Source organism: Homalodisca vitripennis, chromosome 1 (assembly GCF_021130785.1).
Source record: "Homalodisca vitripennis isolate AUS2020 chromosome 1, UT_GWSS_2.1, whole genome shotgun sequence".
Classification (NCBI taxonomy): Eukaryota; Metazoa; Arthropoda; class Insecta; order Hemiptera; family Cicadellidae; genus Homalodisca; species Homalodisca vitripennis.
Genome location: NC_060207.1, coordinates 25,596,911 through 25,618,758, shown reverse-complemented (window position 1 = coordinate 25,618,758; position 21,848 = coordinate 25,596,911). Strand labels below are relative to the sequence as shown.

At 34.1% G+C, this 21,848-nt stretch overlaps 1 protein-coding gene across 1 annotated transcript in view; it reads right to left on the bottom strand.

Moving 5' to 3' along the window:
• Positions 1–21,848, bottom strand: part of LOC124356096 (peroxidasin-like) — a 201,300-nt gene that overhangs the window by 164,050 nt on the left and 15,402 nt on the right. The window lies entirely within an intron of this gene.

Here is a 21,848-nt window from a genome sequence, read left to right as displayed (position 1 = left end):
ACAGAGTGCATGGAACTGACACACAACATGGTTGTTGTAATTCCTGACTTACGCGTATCGCAACGCTATGCATGATTTGTTAATTTTAACCTAAATTTTATTATGTAATATTTTATTTATCCACCTGAGGGAGGGGTCAGATTGCAGATCTCGAAACGTAATGTTACTGATTTCGGCTACAGTATAATAAGAGGCCACCACCACAATAGAATCATATTTATGATTATCTAAACTATAGAAACAAAAATGTTTACACGAATTACGTTATATAAAAACTATCTATGTTGTGTATCTATGAAAATGTAACAAACAAAACAGTTAAACATTTAGTTAATCTTTTACTGTTTTTAGGGACATACTACGATTCTATTGTGGTGGTGGCTTCTTATTATACTGCAGCCCTGATTTCTTGTATCACTGCATAATAGCAAACATCCGGCAAATCCTACTACGAAGATTTAATGTAAAATGTTTATTTAAAACTCATCAAAATATATCTTCACAATACGAATAAACTCCTGCAACTTGGCCCTTCCTCAGTGTTATATTAATATTATTATATAATGTTTTTTATAGTTACTTATGAGATAAATAGATTAAATCTGTAATTCGTGTGTTTTTTTATGGTTCTTGTTCCTATGATGGATATTTTAGTAGTCTCAACATTGTTGTGATTGATTATACTGCCTGATATTTCTGAACTCATCCTTTAAGATCTTTTATGTAACTGTATAACCTTCATTTATTGCATTACTTACGTATTAGATATGGCATTGGCGCTTCTTATAATTATCTTTCAAACAGCCTTGTAAGGGCTGTATTTTCGCATTACATTGTGATTTGGTTGTAATTACTTTATTTTTAGAATTCGCTCTGAATGCATGTGGCGAATTCTCAACGGTGATTACCAATTTGACCGTCAATAACTATTGTTGAAAACAATGGAACTATTGAGTGCACCAATACAGACTGCACTAGGCTGACAACCGTGTTTGTGCACGCTCCGCCCGCCGGCACGCCTGCCATTGTTGTACACGGCAGCTGACGTCATCTACATGTTCCTCTGAATTACAAGGAAGTGATGAGTGAAGCAATTACATTACTGTGTGAAGTAATGACAAGACAAACTGTTAATACCACAAGTAAACTAAAGCACATTTTCCAATGTTTTTTTTTTTTGCGAGGCATTTCAGAATCAAAGATTCCATTGTCAGGCAACTTCGGATACAAATGAATAAAAATTTCATTTTCTTAAACAATAAATATATATATATAAAATTACATATGGTAAAGGCTTAGCAAATATGGTTACCTAGTACAAAATATTTAAATATAAATATTTTAATTTTCGTATGAATTGTGATGAGAGTAAAATTAAATTTTCTATAACTCCGTCTTCGTAATTAATAAGCCTTTCTTATATTTGTTTATGTCAAATGTTTCCCAAACATAAAAATGTGTTGTGTTTTTAACTACTTATAATAATCGTAAACTTGGATTACAGATGATGTGTCAAGATTCAACTAAGTATTTCGCAACAGCTCCAAGAACCTTCAAACATAACTTGAAATGCTTGAGTCTCCACATAGTTTTTCTTCGTTGAGGACGAGATATTGCTAGTACCATACTTAATCTAAACAGCCTGCATTTTGTGTAAAAGGATAAAAAATACTGTCAGTAATCTTTTGGGATAACAAGTGTGAATCCTGTTATGTTATTTCAGTCCATTAGACCTGTACCGAACGTATAAATTTAGTCTTTCTAAACGAGTGTGATTAAAATAATTACTATGAATTGTTATAATTTCTCTGGTAAAAGTCGATGAGATCTTTTTTAAAAGATTTATACCTGTTATTTCATGTTTATTTATATTTCTGAATAAAATAACACAGTAATGAATATAAATGTAGACTACACAATGGACACATTGAAATGGTTGTTGATCCTGGACGTGATTAAATACAACAAGTTTTACTAGCGCCCATTATACTTACAGATAAAACACATGCATTCATACGTAATAGTTATATTTTACATTATGTCCTTGTTGTAATATTAGATCATATATAATTGTAGTATCATTATTTCTTGTATAGAGGCATACCTAATTATCTATTTCATATTTTATCACTTTCCTGAGGTAATATTACGACACAGCAACACTTCTGTAAATTTTTCCAATTAATATAAACAAAGACGGCGTTCGAGTTATATCCAGATTTATCCAAGCCAATAGCTAAGAACGGAATATTGTAACCGTGTATAGAGTTCAAATTGATTTTTGTTTGCTCGTGTTCTCTCTTTACTAATAATGTAGGAAACAATAGCTCAGACAGCAATAGCCTACATAAAATTTCGTACATGAATTAAAATTAAACCAGCAAAACCCCCTTAATTATCCGCTGGCTCTCGTGATATTCTGGCCTTCAGGAGAGCATGTGTCAGGGCGCATTCATTGCTAGGCGTTTATATAACAATGCAGAAGTTTTAAAAAGATTATGCGAAAATGAAAAATGCGAGTACTAAAATGATTTTTAGGTATACAAATTGTTTTACTCCGATTGAACTTTTCCACAAATATAAATACCTGTCAGAATCATACAAGTAGAATAAATAATTAATTTCTTCCTTTGCCCATGAAGTGCAGAGGCGAAAATGCTGCCTCATGACCCATTCCTACATCTGACCTCTAAAAAGCTAACTACATATAAGCTCTTGTATATCTCAAAATAGCACAATTTTTCAGTCCTTCAAAAAATCGGTGTAGATCCTGGCATCTGAAGGTAAAGAAACACAGTATTTTGCAACCTAGAAACTCAACTCATATCTATAAGAAAGCACAACTCTACCAATCGCACACACGATGGACTTAATTGCAATAAAATAAATGTTACAAAAATGGACCACCGAGTCAAAACGTTGTTAAAATATTTAAATTTTAGAATTATTTATATATTTACATACGATAAAAATAACTAAAATACAAAAAAGGGGAATTGAATATTATAGGAGAATGGATACACTAAAATACAGATCAATAAAACTTTTGATAGACAAAAAACTAAAACTTACAGTTTCGAATCAGCAGTAATTAAATCTAAATCAAATTTTTTAAACGTCTAAACCGGCCTATTACCCAGGGACCTACTGATAGGTTGGGTAGAATTTTTGGAAGAAATAATATCAAAACTGTATCCAAGCCGGCTAAATCGTTGAGAACTATTTGAGCAAAGGACACTATTCCGCTGTGTACCCTGAGTATACGGAATTCTATGTGGTTGTGACTAACCACCATTTGGGAAACGAAACGTTTGATAGGTATCCGAGTTAGTGAAGACATAAAGCAAACAAAATGTACATGCAATAGAAGGTTTGTCACCTAAAATGTATACGCAATTTCCTACTATTATCCAAGAATAAAAGTTTGAGAAATAGTCAAGGGGGGGAAAATAACTTCAATTAGGAAAACAGCTCCAAATTATTAAAAGGTTGGTAGCTCATCGTAAATAAAGAAACCGTACTGATAGCCGTTTTGTAAATAATTGCTTATATTTTGTTTAAAAAATTATTGTTTATATATCATTTGAAAGGTTAGTTGGATTTTAGACACTGTCCATCGATATAGGTTACAAAAAGGTTTAAATCTACCCTCTACAGGCATATAAGGCCCTAACACACTACCAAACTTATAAACTAAAAATTACGGCATTGGAGTCACTCGAATTGCTTATGGTTTAGCAAATCACTTTCCACCCCCCCCCCTCTTTCACCTCGTCTGAATAATCACAGCAGTGTCGGTTTACCAAATGTTGAATGGACCTCCACAGTGAGCCCAAAATACTTCAGCACTTTAATTCTGTTAACAATGTTTCGACATAATATGAACAGAAAAACATAAATATTAGCTATTACGCGTAAGCCTATGAACTAAGAATGCATAGTAAAATTCCAATAAATGTCGAAATTTTAAGGTTTTACACAGAGGGAGCTCATTATTACGCTGTATTCTATCATCGTATTGAACCTGACGTTCTTATTTGGTCGTATTGAATACGTGACCGCCAGTAAGAAGTGTAGAGAAGCGAGCTGAGCGAGCGAGGCAGCGGACCTCACACCTACAGCGCGATAAGATCGCAGGCGTGACCGCGGCCCCGGCTAGCGGCTGAGCCGGTAAATATCACACAATATGCCCTGGATGCTGTGTATATTGGCGCTATCTACTGGGCCAATCACGCACAGCGCCTCTACCCCACGGTCATGCTCGGAAACTGGTTTTGTACGCGGCCATTCATGTGTTTTATTGCTAGGATTATTCCATAAAGGGACTGTTTATTATTCATTTAGAACCGCAGACATTAATTTATATTAGGGTCTAATGCATAATAAAGTAGATTTACTGAAGGATACAACACAGGTTTATCTTTTTATGCGGCGACACTATTTATCCTAGCACAAGAGCCTTCGTCTAATCCGTTAGGTTTATTCCAAGAATTGTAGGAAAATGCGATTATTTTCAAAAACCAATTTACTTTAAATAGTAATTGAAATATGTATTGACAATGAATTGAAGTATATTCAAAAAGGTCGTGAAGAAAATTTTAAACGTTGATTTGTTTGGATACATCCTCACGTATTTCAAATAAAAAAAACACTGATCAATTCTAGTACACGTTCCGTAACTTTTCTTTTCTTGAAATTTTATTTAACTGTTTTAAATTTTCTTAACGTAATTTTTAAGTGATACTACAGTCTTCGGTGAGTAAAATAATAAAGACATTCCCCCTTGAACACATTTTTAAACAAGTAAATAAAAATGTACTTCTTTATTAATATGTTTTAACTCCATTAACTTATTAACTATATATTATATTAAGCTTATCGACAAATAAATAACCTAGAAATTTGTTAAAACGATTTTAATTTATTTATATAAAGAGTTTTAATTGGTGTTAGACGCTTAATAGGGTACATAATAACTCGCAATATAAATATATAACTAGCAGTCCACATATCTTCCATCCCACTCCAGCGTTCTTTTTATTTCACTTTTTAAAACAACTGTATTGCAAAGAAACATGTGACATATAACATTTTAAACAGAGCCGTCTTTAAGATTACTTATGAAAGACATTTGCTTTAATTGACTATCGAACGATAAAAGATACATGAATTAGGTGTGTTCAAATACGTATACGAAAAAATATTAGTGCAAATAATGATTTAGTGTTAGAGAATCCTGGACAGTGGAGTTGAAGGCGATGTACTTACATCTGTCAGAGTTAGATTTTCAATGTCAATATCAGTGGACGGCCTGCGGGAAATCCATTAACTCAAGACGTAGTGGTGTTGACAACTTTTCATAGTAAATAGTGCTTCAGATCTTCGTCGCAATGGGTGTCACCAACACGAATGCCAGGTTGGAGAACCTCATTTGTAACATGACCAGTTGAGTATGCTACATTGGTGTCACCAACATGAATGCAAGGTTAGAGAACCTCATTTGTAACATGACCAGTATGTTACATTGGTGTCACCAACATGAATGTAAAGTTAGAGAACCTCATTTGTAACATGACCAGTATGTTACATTGGTGTCACCAACATGAATGCAAGGTTGGAGACCTCATATGTAACATGACCAGTTGAGTATGTTACATTGGTGTCACCAACATGAATGCAAGGTTAGAGAACCTCATATGTAACATGACCAGTTGAGTATGTTACATTGGTGTCACCAACATGAATGCAAGGTTGGAGAACCTCATATGTAACATGACCAGTTGATTATGTTACATTGGTGTCACCAACATGAATGCAAGGTTGGAGACCTCATATGTAACATGACCAGTTGAGTATGTTACATTGGTGTCACCAACATGAATGCAAGGTTGGAGACCTCATATGTAACATGACCAGTTGAGTATGTTACATTGGTGTCACCAACATGAATGCAAGGTTGGAGAACCTCATATGTAACATGACCAGTTGAGTATGTTACATTGGTGTCACCAACATGAATGCAAGGTTGGAGAACCTCATATGTAACATGACCAGTTGATTATGTTACATTGGTGTCACCAACATGAATGTAAGGTTAGAGAACCTCATTTGTAACATGACCAGTATGTTACATTGGTGTCACCAACATGAATGCAAGGTTGGAGAACCTCATATGTAACATGACCAGTTGAGTATGTTACATTGGTGTCGCCAACTTGAGTGCAAGGTTGGAGAATCTCATATGTAACATGACCAGTTGAGTATGTTACATTGGTGTCACCAACATGAATGCAAGGTTAGAGAACCTCATTTGTAACATGACCAGTATGTTACATTGGTGTCACCAACATGAATGCAAGGTTGGAGAACCTCATATGTAACATGACCAGTTGAGTATGTTACATTGGTATCACTAACATGGGTGCAAGGTTAAAGAATCTCATATCTAACATGACCAGTGAATATACAAAATTCCATAGGAGACAATAAACTCTATTTTCGGCTACAATAATATTTTCTTATTTCCTGTAAGCTAAGATACGATGATTTTATAAAAATAATCTAAGATAGGGCATAATTCCATGATAGATCAAGATGCAGATCATAATTCAAGGAAATATGGTTGATTTATAACTATCCTCAGAGTGATATGATTTGATAACGCACAACCAACTAAGAGCGAGAGTACTCGTATACAATCAGGTAAAGAGGTTTCTTGTATTTAGAACAAACACTAAAGATATCACTCAAGATATTCCGGACGTCATATTTTTACACGTATCTCTTTGTGAGGAAGTCATAATTCTTATTTAAAGGGAATTGTAATCGAAACAAAGATAACCCGCGTCGAAGAGGATTTCAAACTATTGAAAATCGAATTAAACTTTAACGTCTGTAGGAAGTACGAGACTATAAATGAGTGTGAACCGTTTTTCTAAAATTTACGGCACTTTTATGATAACCTTTTGTTGCTAAAAATATGGTTAAGTTATTGATAACCTCTAGACTACATCATTTATCAACTGACTATCTATGATGAAAAAGGGTGTCTTCATTTTTCTAAACCTAGTATAACTTAGTAGGAATTCTGAACACTGTATAAATGTTAAGCACAGAACGAAACACTGGACGAAGACCCATCCTGTAGACCTCAGCACTTAGCATTCCATCAGTACATAAGAGCATTACAATGGTTGTCATTATCTACTGCTGTAGGTGCAGAAGTGTATATTTAATAGTTTACTCGATCTTCATAACAATATCCTTTACATAAGATAAGTTCGCCGAAAACCAGTGATAGTGAGTGTTTTTAATTAGAAAAATATTTTGGTGCTGAACAGTTCCTAGAAGCAGTGTAAACATTTCAAGCTTTGTTGTTAATATTGGAAACGCGTTCAAGCTGTAAACACTAACCATAGGCACTTCGACTCAGTAAGTAAAACTTCTAAATTAAGCAACAAAATTATCTATGATCATTGGAAATATTTGTAGGAAAATATTTATAACAAATAAAAATATCTGATATTTAAAATAGTTTAGAAAATGTTCAAATTTTCCAATCTGCGTGTAAATAGACATTGTCGAATTAACATTTAATAATTGGGGTATATATATTATTGGCTGAGCGTTATCGAAGCCTATTACTATTCAATTCTGTCTGTCTGTCTGTCTCTCTTTAGCTGTTTGCTGCACCGCACAATATCTCGAAAACGATGTGACCTATAGACGTGACATTTTGTATAAAACCTTTAGATATTATATAAGCAACACTGAGTTTGCAGATGGCACATGTCACTTGGCTGAGTGATGAACTAATATAATTATATCGGTTTTATGGGTAATGGTAACGAGAAAATACAAAAATATATAATTTTCTACACAAACTGAGAATTCTTTGTTTGAAGGTTATTTTTGACGATGGAAGGATTGTGAAGGAAACAGGATTTTTCCGGACATTTGCCATCGTTCAGTGAAACAAGAAATCAGTAACACTACGTTTCGAGATCTGCAATCTGATCTCTTCTTCAGGTAAAGAACTAACCTAAAATATCATTACAAACTAGGTTAAAATATACAAATCTTACCAAATCGTTGTGGCACGCCTAAGTCAGGAATCACAACCTACATGTTGTTTGTCAACTTCACTAACTCTATAAACATGCACTTAATAAAAAACTATACAAAACACTGTGACCTGTATTCCGTAGTTAAGTTTTAATGATTAGTGTTTTGTATAGTTTTTTATTAAGTGCATGTTTATAGAGTTAGTGAAGTTGACAAACAACATGTAGGTTGTGATTCCTGACTTAGGCGTGCCACAACGCTTTGGTAAGATTTGTATATTTTAACCTAGTTTGTAATGATATTTTAGGTTAGTTCTTTACCTGAAGAAGAGATCAGATTGCAGATCTCGAAACGTAGTGTTACTGATTTCTTGTTTCACTGAACGATGGCAAATGTCCGGAAAAATCCTGTTTCCTTCACAAACTGAGAATAATGACATGTGATTTGAACATGTAACATACTTACATGCATAGACAGTAAAAACGGATAAAGTTGAAAGTCAATATTAAAGCTCAGAGGCAAGATTTTATTTCAGCACCTTCGCTGAAATCATTTAAATCCTACAACGATATACAAGGGAGAAAACTGTGAATGTATAATGTAGTAAGGTATTTCGACTTTGTCTGTATACTTTAAATTTGGCATGAAATATAGACAAAAATGAGTTTTATAACGGTACATGCACAACCATGGAATTTAGCTGAGCGTCACTGAAGCTTATTATACAGTAGGTTGACACAATTCCTCTGTTGTCTGCCGGTGGGGGGGGGGTGTAAACATTTATTTTCTATACTATTGCCTGTCTGTGTGTATGTCCAGAGGATATCTCGAGCTATATACTTGGAATGTAGCATGTTATATCGGCGAACCCAGGTTAAATAAATCTTTTATTCATAATGAAAATAAGAAATCATATCAAATGGTTAACAAAAAACAAAATATTGTCTGATATGAATGTATGTCCATACTTACTTGATAACCGAACACGAAATTGTTGCAAAGGTGAATATGCTAACACTTCTCCTAGATATATAGGAAAACAAAAAAAATCCACCCTTCTTTGATAGGGATTTTTATAAAGGGGGGAGACATTCTATTACCTCTGCATTTATCACAATCAGATGGATAAGTGCATTCCAAAAACCTGTAGACATTTGAAGACAGCAGCTGCAATAACTCTGAAAAATAGTATTTTCTTTGTAATGGAAATGATACTGTTTTTCACGTGCAATGCAGACAAACGGGCGCCAATTTGATTGAAAAACGAAACACGCACTGTTTCACGTGAACCGCGGGAACGCTGGTGAGAGCGGTGCTCGCCGCGGAGTCTGGAATGCGCTCTGATCAGCAGTTTAAAATAAGCGCTGCAGGGCGGTTCCAAGGTTAGCCAATAATGGGCCTTTGTTGAAATCAATTTGGCAGCGATCGGTTTCTTTCACTTAAATCAATACTGTGAATACAAATTCAATGTAGCAACCTCGCTTCCCACTCCCACTGTTTGACACGTGATGACAGCTGGGTGTTGAATCACAATGCTACAACTTTTACTAGGCTTGGAACTCTTGTAACCAATCGACCATCCATTTTTCTGGAGTACCCTGTATTTTTGTAAATGACTAATCTAGTCAAAACATGTGTGATGTCTTATGCAAAACGTAATTAGAAGGAAAAAAGATCAATCATTGTATGAACTACCACTGGTAGTACTGAACATACACACACGCGCCCTCGCATACACGCACATATAAATAAAATTTGTATGAACAGCAATAAACATTGAATCGCAAAAGTACTTGCTCCGCCGGGACTGGAACTCGGGTCTCTCACTTGCCGGGTGAGTGCACTACCACTACACCATAGAGCCCTCACTTTTTACAATTCAATATATTTTTTTATTTTACCACTTCTGTCACATATACGTTTTAAATAACCAAAAACACATATGATCGGATGACCAAATACCAGTCAAACGATTTTTATTTACATTTATTAAATTGGCATAAATGTATATATGAATGTAAGAATAATATAACGTTTATTATTATTGTAACTTCATAAAAACTACTACATTTTGTTATTTAATTTACCTGACAATATAAAATATTCGATTTTGTTATCGAATTTAAATTGATTTTGTGAACATATCATTTTACTGTATTCATTTTAGTTTCATTCTCCTAATAAAATTTAAAGAATTTTTTAATACATTATTATGTTCCATATAAGAATTCTTTGACACTTATATACTTCACAAAAAGTAAACTACTATTTAAGTACTAGAATTATATGACGTAATCGTAAATTAACGACACATTTGAACTAACCTGAGGTCTGTAATGTATTTTCCAAATAAAAACTAAACTTCGGATAACAGGAACTTCGGATAAGAATGATTTTGTTATCTTGTCACCATCCAAAATACAGGGTGTCCCGTAACTCTCTGGATATAGGTATACCACGATATTGATCAGGTCAAGACAAACATATTTCACAATATGAACATGTGTCTCTGATGTTTATAGTTTCCCATCTGTCTGCCTGTATGTGTTTTTACAAAACATTTAATATCTAAAAACTTACAAATTAAATTATAACAAATTTGGGTCGTACTTTTATAATACTATGGCCAGTTAGTTAAAAGCAACATTAAATTATCATTAATACAATCAAAATGACGGCCATTAAAACTTTTAAAATTAGTATATCTTAAAAACCAGCAATTTCTTCAAGATTTAAAAGAATAACAGTTTTTAGTAGATTTTATTACAGATCTAATGACACCACAAATATTTAAATCAAATAATACATAACTGATTTAAGACATTTGCTGGTTTTTAAGATATTGAAAATAAAAAAGTTTTAATGCCCGCCATTTTGAAAATAATAATGAAAAATTTCATTATATTTTTTTCACTAACTAGTTGTGTGCATAATACAAGTATGATTCCAAATTTGTTATAATTAAATCTATTTGCTTTTAATATATTAATTTTTTTGTAAACAAATACAGGGAAACAGACGGTTGGGAATCTAAGCATCGAAAAACCCATATTCATTAAAATATGTTTGTTTTGATCTGAGCAATAACGTAGTATACCTATGTCCAGAGAGGTATATATACGGTACACCCTGTACATGTAATTAATATGTGTGTTATACCTTAAGCATCAAAACTGAAATAAATTAATTGACGTCTCATTATAAATTAATATCATCGTATTGCTCTATTAAATTTCATTTAACAAAACATGACTTTTAAACAGTTATAGACGTAAATATGCTTAAAATTTATTGAAAGATCGTAAAAATGTTGATAAATCATCAAAAGAGTAATTTCCTTTAATTCTTTGAAGCATGTAATTAAAGGAATTCCTTTTCTGTATGGAAACGCTTGTTTTACAATATTTGTAGTTACTGCTGAAAATTGCACTGCATTTCCATAGAACATTAATAACACGAGTTTTCTAAATTCTTCAGAATTCTAACAATCAATCCAAGAAATCATTCTACTCGTATTTTATCACAAGGCTACTCATGTTCCGTTAATTTAATTTATTACTACAATTTATAATGGGTTTGGTCTGCTTTCTATTTACATCACCATTATTGTTCGAGGAATAAAACAAAACGTTTCAGGAACATTGATTTATTATAATCTACGTACGGTCTAAATTCCATTTATTCTACGAAAGTGTAGTGAACTGGTAATTTAAACAGTAGAATTGCCACTTAACATACAGAGTGTAACTGGCTAGTGATTAAGTGATGGGACTGAGACTACATTGTTCAACCAACCCTATGGGTTTTTATCAGTATTAGCTAAGCATACGATCGCAATTATACTCTAGCAAATCTGATTAACCTGCCATTCCAGACGCAATCGACAATGGAGATGGTTTATTTCATGGATATTTTCTCTTTAATTTTATACAAAAAGAAGCTTTCCAAGTACTTGGGACTATAATAAGTTAAATAAAAACATACTTAATATAAATATGAAATAATAATAGATAATAATACTCCAAACAAAACCTACAATGATTTATAATTAATTGTAATTGTAATCACTAATTACTCAATAAATTTTAACCTAAATCTGCAACGTACTAGTCGCAAAAATAATCCATTTTCACTTTTGATGACTCTGAAGTTTGCATCTGCTAGGAAACGCAGCCAAAATTAGGTTCACAAATGCCAGGTGTGGGATTTGGGTCGACAGTTTGGTTATTCACCTGTCAGGAAGTTTTATTACACATTGGTTCCAGACTGGCCAATGCTGAGCCGTCAAATGTATGCAGGGCCAGGCCGACACACAATGTCGGTCGTTACTGCCTCTCAATCTGCCGCCTCTCTGCCGTCTAGAGCCGGCGTGACAAGCGGCTCTCACGACTGCCAGGACGGAGATATTCACCTGCAGATTGTGTCCTGTACGAGCCGACAGTAGAATGTCTGCAGCAGTCCGGCGTGACAAGCGGCTCTCGTGACTGCCAAGACGGAGATATCCACCTGCAGATTGTGTCCTCTACGAACCTACAGTAGAATGTCTGCAGCAGTCCGGCGTGACAAGCGGCTCTCACGACTGCCAGGACGGAGATATTCACCTGCAGATTGTGTCCTCTACGAACCGACAGTAGAATGTCTGCAGCAGTCCGGCGTGACAAGCGGCTCTCACGACTGCCAGGACGGAGATATTCACCTGCAGATTGTGTCCTCTACGAACCGACAGTAGAATGTCTTCAGCAGTCCGGCGTGACAAGCGGCTCTCACGACTGCCAGGACGGAGATATTCACCTGCAGATTGTGTCCTCTACGAACCGACAGTAGAATATCTGCAGCAGTCCGGCGTGACAAGCGGCTCTCACGACTGCCAGGACGGAGATATTCACCTGCAGATTGTGTCCTCTACGAGCCGACAGTAGAATGGCTGCAGCAGTCCGGCGTGACAAGCGGCTCTCGTAACTGCCAGGACGGAGATATTCACATTCACATGATATTCACCTGCAGATTGTGTCCTCTACGAGCCGATGGTAGAATGTAAGTTTCACTATAATTGTAACAGCTTTATTCTGAAGTTTCAAATCTGCTTTGAGCACTTTCCCATATAAAGTGAAAGGTTAATGTGAAGGTGTGTTATTTATTCCATCCAGCAAGTGTGAATAAATTAGCACATATTAGGCTACTTTTAAGACTTCAAAGGAACATGATTTTGCCACGTTACGCAAGGCGACAATGGCTGATGCATCAACCTTTGATAAAACATTGTTTATGTGGTAGTCCCAAGCCAATCCATAATCAATATGCATTCTAACGAACTTTGTAGAAGAATCGGTTTTCTCTAGGAAGGCCTTTCAACAATCACTGAGGGTTTCATTGCGTTGTCTGCTGCCGAAAGCAAAACTTGTAAACGTTGGTTTAGTTCCATAAAAAACGTACCTCCTTATTTTCAATAGAATTTTCTTAAGAACAAAGAGTTGTGTCATCAGAATATTGGACCACCTCTCCATTGTGAATAAATGGACTCAAATTGTTGATATGAATTAAGAATAGTACAGGTTCAAGAATAATGATACCTAAGATACTCAATGAGGTAATCTTCTTGTACTAGAATTGACGCCTCATATCGCTCTTTTGTCTTGGAAGTAGAACTTAAGTTAACTATGTGGGAGGTCATGCACGCCATAAGCCTCTAATTGATGAAATAATGTATCATGATGATTCACACAATCTAAAGCTTTAGAGAGATCCAGAAATATGCTGAGCACATGTTTCCACCTCTCCACTCCCTCGATTGGGATCATAAAATTCGTCTTTGCATCAATCGTGCTCATATATTTTTGGAATCCGTATAGCTGCCGAGAAAAGTATTCGAATTTTTCCAAAAAGTTTAACTATCTTTCAAGAAAATCTTCTTAAACACCTGGGTCATAAGAGGAAAAATTTTAATGTCGCAATATTTCCCAGTTTGAGGAGAGTCTCCTTTCCTGTGTATTTGAATCATCTTAACTGCTTTTAAAAGATGGGGAAAATGTCCATTTTCAAATTATAAACTGATTAATTGTGGAAGGTTGTGAGAGACAATCAATGAGAAATATGTTTTACTCATGCAGTAAAAATACAAAAATATTCCATCACTGGGTGGATCTATAAACATCAACATAATTTTGGATACTCCATCAACTCCTGAATTTGGTCCTACTCTTTCGGTAAGCGGATTCTCATAAACGATAAGGATCTTAGAGACACGAATGAAAATAAATGGGTGGTTAAAATCAACATTCACAAGTTCAGAATACAGGTCTAGACCAGGAAATAAACACATGCAATGAAAGACGGGACAGAAATTCAAGTCAAGGAACTCTCTTCAGAGTCTGTCTGAGAGATGGCACTACGCCAACCGCTAACAAGGGACTTACTCCAATCAGAAGTACCTCTTTGATTCTCGACTAGATTTCTTCGATCTCCTCGTTAATTAATTGAGCAATCCAATCAGTAAATTCTAACCAAACTTAAACCAGCTTTCACTTTGGTAACACAAAAATATCAAGTAATTCCAATTCTGATTATCTATTAGCTCCGAGTATGAATTCACTCGCGTTACTGAAATATTATCTAATTATAATATATTCTAAAGAAAATTTTCACACAGACTATTGTTTAGGTAGCAGTTTATAATATATTGATAGTTTAATTATTTTATCTTAAAATGTCTAATTACTGCATGCTAAAATAAATGAAAACGCACACAAAATACTACTTTAGCAAATAAAACAAGAAACAATGTGTGTAGCATGAATTAAAATTCTTACGTCAAATGAGGCGACTCTATATTAACATTGGTTTAAACAAAGGAGTATTTAGAAAAATATAACGGATTTTAAATTACCAAATATTAGTTTGCAAAATATTACGAACTGCAATGTTTCGTATTGAGCAAGCCATGTACTACCTTTCTAAATATTGCATAATATCTGATGACCTCTAACATCAAAAAAACGCATAAATTTACAAATGTAACACCGTAAAGTTTGGAAATTACAATGTTTTCGCATATACAATGAATGTATAATATTATTTCCTATTGCTATTGCATACCTTTCCATACAAAAAAACACAAGCCCAGGCGAGTAGGAAAGACTGTATACTGTGTTATGTTTCACGTAATGAGTTCAGTCCACGATTGAATTAACCAAATTCGTACAAAATTAGTTTATCTACGATTTTGGATTTTAAGTGTGTTAGCTTGCTGGACTAGGAATAGCTACAAAAGTAGCATTAACATTTAAACGACAAGTAAGCGGGAATGCTAAAAATTTGAAAATTACTATTAATATTCTTAATACTTTTTGGTACATAAGTTAGGCCAAAGTATAAACGACTTCAATTTACTAAAAATGTTTAGTTCCTGAAATCGTATGAACCACAGATTACGTACACACTGCGCAGTGCAATACAATACAATCTTATTCATACAGAGAAAGAAATGTGTGCTATGTATGAATGTTGTATTTTAGACTGTAGTTTACATATTAAGAGACTTTTTCAGTAATTTTGCAGTCACTATATAATAACAATCGATCCTTTTGTCATGTCTATTTTGTAATTTAGTGCTTTATAAGGTGTAGTGCAGTCACTATATAATAACAATCTATCTTTATGTCTATTTTGTAATTAAGTGGGATTTGTAAGGTGCCAGTACTTTTGTTGTTTATTAATGTCTCAATACTGTAGATTTCTTTCAATATCAAAAATTATTGCGCAGTTTTCTGTAAAATAAAGTTTAATTGTTCATAGTTTATAAACAGTTAATAGCATACTGCATTCAGAATTCCACATTAGCACTTTTGAGCTGAGAACCGAATTATAATTTTCAGTTTGTAAAGAGAAGATAATTTTTACTGAAAATTAAGCCTATAATGTTACATTCACTAGATTGAATCAAGGCCAAATTTGTGTTGAGTAATTCGCACTATTTATGTAACACCTCCCACGCCGTAGACGGATATGACCAAAACGCGAAATACAGTTATATCCGATATTATAGATTATGTCTCTTGGGAGAGTTTTTTAGTTCACAAAAGGCCTTCGAAATGCCCGGTGCACTGTCCGTATTTACCGTGGTTCCCAAGGAAGTATTTATAAATGACGTTCACTCAGTGGTTGGGGGACGGGAGCGCCCTTTGCCCAACCCCGACCGCCTACTCGTCAGTTCTGCGTCTCATACAGAGCCATAACCAAACATATCCGTAGCGTGTATTATTGCTTCCTTGGTTAGTACGAGTGCGCGCAAGGGCGAGCATCTACTACGTATCTCATTATTATTGTTCATCGTGTGGTAGTGTTGTGATTAGTTTGAAATATTTATCTTGTTACATAGTAGGCAAGTTAATGGGCTTATTAGTGGCGTACGAAGGGTTCTATTGATACTAATTCAACATTATCGACACACTACACTATTTGGTATTGATGATTTTATGTTACAAACGGTGAAGAATTTCACGGTGAGGACCGTGTACGTGTACAGGAGAGGCAGCGATGTGTTAAAATCGGACCGTTAATGACTTTAGCTACGGAGATAGGAGGTGTCGGCACGGTCATGGTGTTGCAGGAGACAAATCTCCTTGCGGTGGGTGGGGGGGGGATAGGTCGCCACAAGCTGTGTGACTCTTGCGAAACGTGGGCCAGCGCGCACAGAGCCGCCAGTCCAACCAGTTGTTCATGTCACCACTCTGTAACTTTATCACTCTTGTACCCGGGCCAGCCTAACTGTTACTTTCTCGCGGTACGAGATAATTCAAGTAAATGACCTACGGTTTTCACAACATGGGTTGAGTTAAGCAATAAACAGCTTTTATCGTTGCTATAAAAACGTCAATGCAATACATTGAAGTTTGCAAAAAAAATACTGTCTTAGTTTTGAGATGGATTGGTAAACTGTCGCTTCAGTTAGTATTTATATTTCAGTACCAAATTACAAAAGTGGGTTATTGGCAAATTATACACAACATGAACATTACAAAGAGCAAAATTACATTTTAAACCAATATAAATTTATTGTTGGAACATTAATGCTTTATGCAGTTTTTTCCCCGAAAAGCAATTAATCCAACGGGGGTATCAGAGACATGCTTTATTCAAGAAGCAAATTAAGTCGCAGAAACTGGGTAAAGTAGGAAGGGGCCCTTGAGACTGGAATACTAAAAGGTAAAAATCCGAGAGCATTGAAGAAGAACCAGGAAATTTAGTAGGCCTTTGAGACTGGATTACATTAAAAGTAATGAATATAAAGGCAATGAAGGTAACGTAGGGGTCCCCTGTGAGTTGAAAACATTACAGTGAGCCCCTAAAGGCAATTAATACACTTAACGAAATGAACTGACGATTTCTTTAAGTTCAAATAGATATGTTTCATAGTTAAGTCATGGATTTGTCGAAACAAGTTCATTGGTCAAGTAAACAGCATTGACAAGAATAAAACAATACTTTTGTAACGTCCAAGGACTTTGAACAATATTATTGGTATTCAGTGCAGGTTCTGGAAAGATGCTCACCAAAACATTTCAGATTTAAGAAAAATCTTAAGAGAAACATAATTTGAGTACCTTTCTGTAACAGCATTGGTATTCTGTGATGACTGATGACTGTTACAAACATGTGTTATGACTCCAAATTTGTTCAGGTACAGTTCACAGAACTAATAATTGTGAATATGTTGTAAAACCCATGTCAATAAATCAAGTGGCAATTATCGAGTGAGGTAGGGAAAACGAGTGCCTGTCACAAATTATTCAACGATGAGGGGAATGTCTGATTTACGACGTGAATGTGTTCCTCTTAAAGGGCTGTCAATGCGCGTGCCAACTCTGCTGGAAATCACTTCCTCCACTCCGTCATTTCCACCCAAACCCCACGCTGTGTTATGATTGGCAAACCTTCGGCACTATCGATTGGTAAATAGATTACAGGAATGAAATATTTTGTAATGTGGTTTTATGAAAAGTATTATTCTTTTTCAGGACTAATACAGGGTTATCATAAAAGAATGGTGCGGTTTCCGTAATTCGTAGGAAGATAGTATGGACATTTCTAGATGTTCTATTGGTATCTCTGATAGCCTCCAACCCAAAATTTTGTTTATAAGCTTTTTCTAACCTCAAAATCAGTTCTTGTATTGTTGTTGCGGTGAGTTTAGTGGGTTACTATGTTTTTGGATAAATACGAAGCAAACCTTGTTTTATTGTAGGCTGAATTAAAATCCGTAATTTTAGTTCAACATCCGTTCCGACGTAAATTAGGAAGATATCCACCACACAAAAATAATATAGCACTTTGGCTTGAACAATTCGAAGAAACTGGATCAGTTAAGAAACAGAAATCAACAGGCAGAAGTCCATCCCTCTTCGAAGCATTACACTAGGTATTCCAAAAACATCAGTTCACAAAGTTTTACATCAAAGACTCAAATTACAGATTTATAAAATCTAAATACTGCGGGAATTAAAACCCAATGATTGTGTAAACCATTACAACTTCGCTGTTTAAGTGTTAGATAAAAACGAATCATTTTTAGATTATATAATTTTTACAGACGAAGCTATTTTCCATGTAAATGGATGTATTAACAAATACAATTCACGAATATGGAGTTCTGAAAACCCACATGTAATTTGGGAAACAACGTGATTTGACTGAAGTAAATGTTTGGTGTGGTTTGATGAAAAATCGCATAATAGGTCATTTCTTCTTTGCTGAATAAACAATTAATTAATAAAGTTGTGTATCTTGACATGTTAACCAATTATTGCTTTTCTCAGCTACATTAACTTGAAAACATTCATCAACTTCATTTCTAACAAAATGGTGCTCCCCACACTTCAATCCATTGGTCACGGACGCTTTGAACGAAAGATTTGGAGACCGATGGATAGACCGGCAAGGACCTATGCTGTGGCCCCCAAAGAGTTCAGACCTAACACCTTGTGATTTTTTTCTTGTGGGGTACATCAAAAGCGTTGTTTATTTACAAACAATTAGCGAACTGAACCACTTAAAACACAGGATTAATGAAGTAATAACAATCATAACCTAAGAAATGTTTGGAGGAAAGTTGCGTATCGTTTGGAGATTTGTCGAGCGACTAAGGGGGCACATATTGAATATTGTATTAATTATGAAAAAATAACTGTTTGCGATTAAAAATTATATGAATAAACAACATAAACTATCAGTAATTCAGTTTTTCTTTAAACCATGTTTTGAACCGTACCATTCTTTCATGATAACACTCCATAATAATCTTTCCAGTATAGCTCAACTGTGGATGAAGTGGTCTAATGTTACGAGTAGAATTAAATAAGTAATAACCGTTCTACACGTTGGAAAGTGAACCATATAGAACGGTTCTGCTTTTCTCCACGAGCACAAGAGCTGCCAATGTGTGCGCCAACTCGGCCGGAAACCACTTCCTCCTCTCATTCATTTCCGTTCAGATCTCTCCTTAGGTAGGATTTCTGTTTGGTACAGTTTGGTTGGGCTCCTTTAAAATCCTTATAAATGTTGTAAATTTTTATTAATGAAAAAGTCAGTAACATTTTTCTATATTGTAGTAAAATAGTAATTTGCCTTTGTGTATAGCCTGCTGAAAAGTCAGTAATATAAAAATTATTGTGTCATAACATTAGAGCGAGAAAAGATTTGAACGTTAGTTGTGTTATTAATATAAAGTATCTATATCACTATAATGCACGTTTTAAGAGAAATTCAAAAATTAAATATACAGGGCGTTTAAAATTTAAGATTAATCTTCCTTAAGCAAAAAGATTTGTTATAAAACATGTCCAAAACTGCTCCGTTTTCGGTCTGTATATCTTTTTGTGTTTTTTACATCAATCAAAACTCAAAAGTTTCTTAAGCCACAGGATTGTAACTTTGCATGACTATGTGTTTGTTTTAGACACAGCACCTTGCAAAAGAATAGTAAAATATATGTACTACTTTCAAGATGGCAGACATTTAAACAATTTGATGCAAAATTTCATGAAATTCACGATAAATACGGAAAAATTATAAGATGAAAATAGGTTGTTGAGCGTTAAATGTTTAAAACCATAATTGTTATAATCGGTTCACCAAGTTTTGAAAGTGTAATAAAGATTAAACTTATATATGCAATGAGTTATTATTCATTCAGTTTTCATACAGTTACAGTATAAAATTTCAATTTAATAAAAAACACTAATTTCACTTCAGGTTAAAAATTCAAATTGTATACTATTTGAGAACTGACCATAAAAATTGTCGTATCGAACGTTTGATCGCTAAACAAGTTATAAGATTTTTTTTTATCAAAATGTTTAATCGGCCGCCCTTTTGAAACTATTACAGATATTTTATTCAACACTCGCAAATTTTTACATGCAATCATGTAAGTATGTACAACTAATCTTGCTAAGTTTACAATCCTGTACCTTAAGGAACTTTTTAGTTATGAGATTTTACGTAAAAAAATACAAACAGATATACACACCGAATAATATATTATGTTGTTATGTGTTAATTGGAACTTTTTTTCTTTGCTTTGGCATGATTAATTCATATCCTTAAATTCTTTAACGTAAATTTGAAACGCCTTGTATAATGTAAGCCAATGTCAACTTAAGCTATTTTAGCTATTTGTGGAAAATGAGTTTTTAATGTTAATTATAATATACCTTTATACATGGAAACTATACTAAACTAATATAATATAGTAATGATAACAGGTTTTACTTCTGGTGACATTTCTTTAAATTGTTACTATACAAAGACAAAAATATGATTTAGGGGAAAATTGTGGTTTAAATGCTTAACCTTCTCGACACTCTTCTACTTATATTTTTCTCTCCTGAAGGTAACGTGGTTTCATAACATCGTAATCAAATATTTCTCTAATAACACTGCAAGTGTGAAGTAACGAATGACAGTATTTTCCGTACTGTATTAAGACTGCAATTATTACGAATGTTACTTACCTTAATGATTCGCCACGGTATATAGTATTGATTTTGTCAGTGGAATTGAGACAATACTTACCTGTAACAAATAGAAAAGAGTCAATTATACTTTTATTACAATTATGAGATTATGAACAATTTTTATAAACGTATCACACTAACTACGATACACTTATAAAGTATATGTCAAGTTATTAAGATAAAACAGGCATAAATATTTTATTGTAATAGGACAATAAAATAAACCAATTATATCGGTAACGTTATTTACTATCTATAGAGAAAATTGTTATTTTGGGTAAGTTACACGGATACTATTGTAAAAAGAGCGTGCATACTAGCGTAGATATTACAAATATTATTTATATTAAACTCTCAGATTTAGAAAATGTTGTTGTTTGAATTTCTTCACAGTATGTGACAAGTTTAATGTAATCTATTTATATTAAATGTAATTTAAAACGTTTAGTAATTTAAAAACTTCGTTAGCATCACGTTAACTTGAAATTGTAAACTTTGATTATTAATTATACAAAAGACTTTAAAAAATAAAGGCAATTTTTAACTTTAACGAGACTATCAAAGTATGTAAACGAAGAGGGAGGAGTGCTGGGAGGAGATATGACTCAAGTTGAGTAAGAAATATGGCACATCGCCAGTAGCCACCTCTGTTAGTGCTTTATGCGAAAACTTGTTCTAGAACTTGTATGAAATTTGTTTTCGAACTCAATCAGTTCGATGAATATGCATATTTATGTCACGATCGTATTGGTAAATTAATATAAGATTTGGACT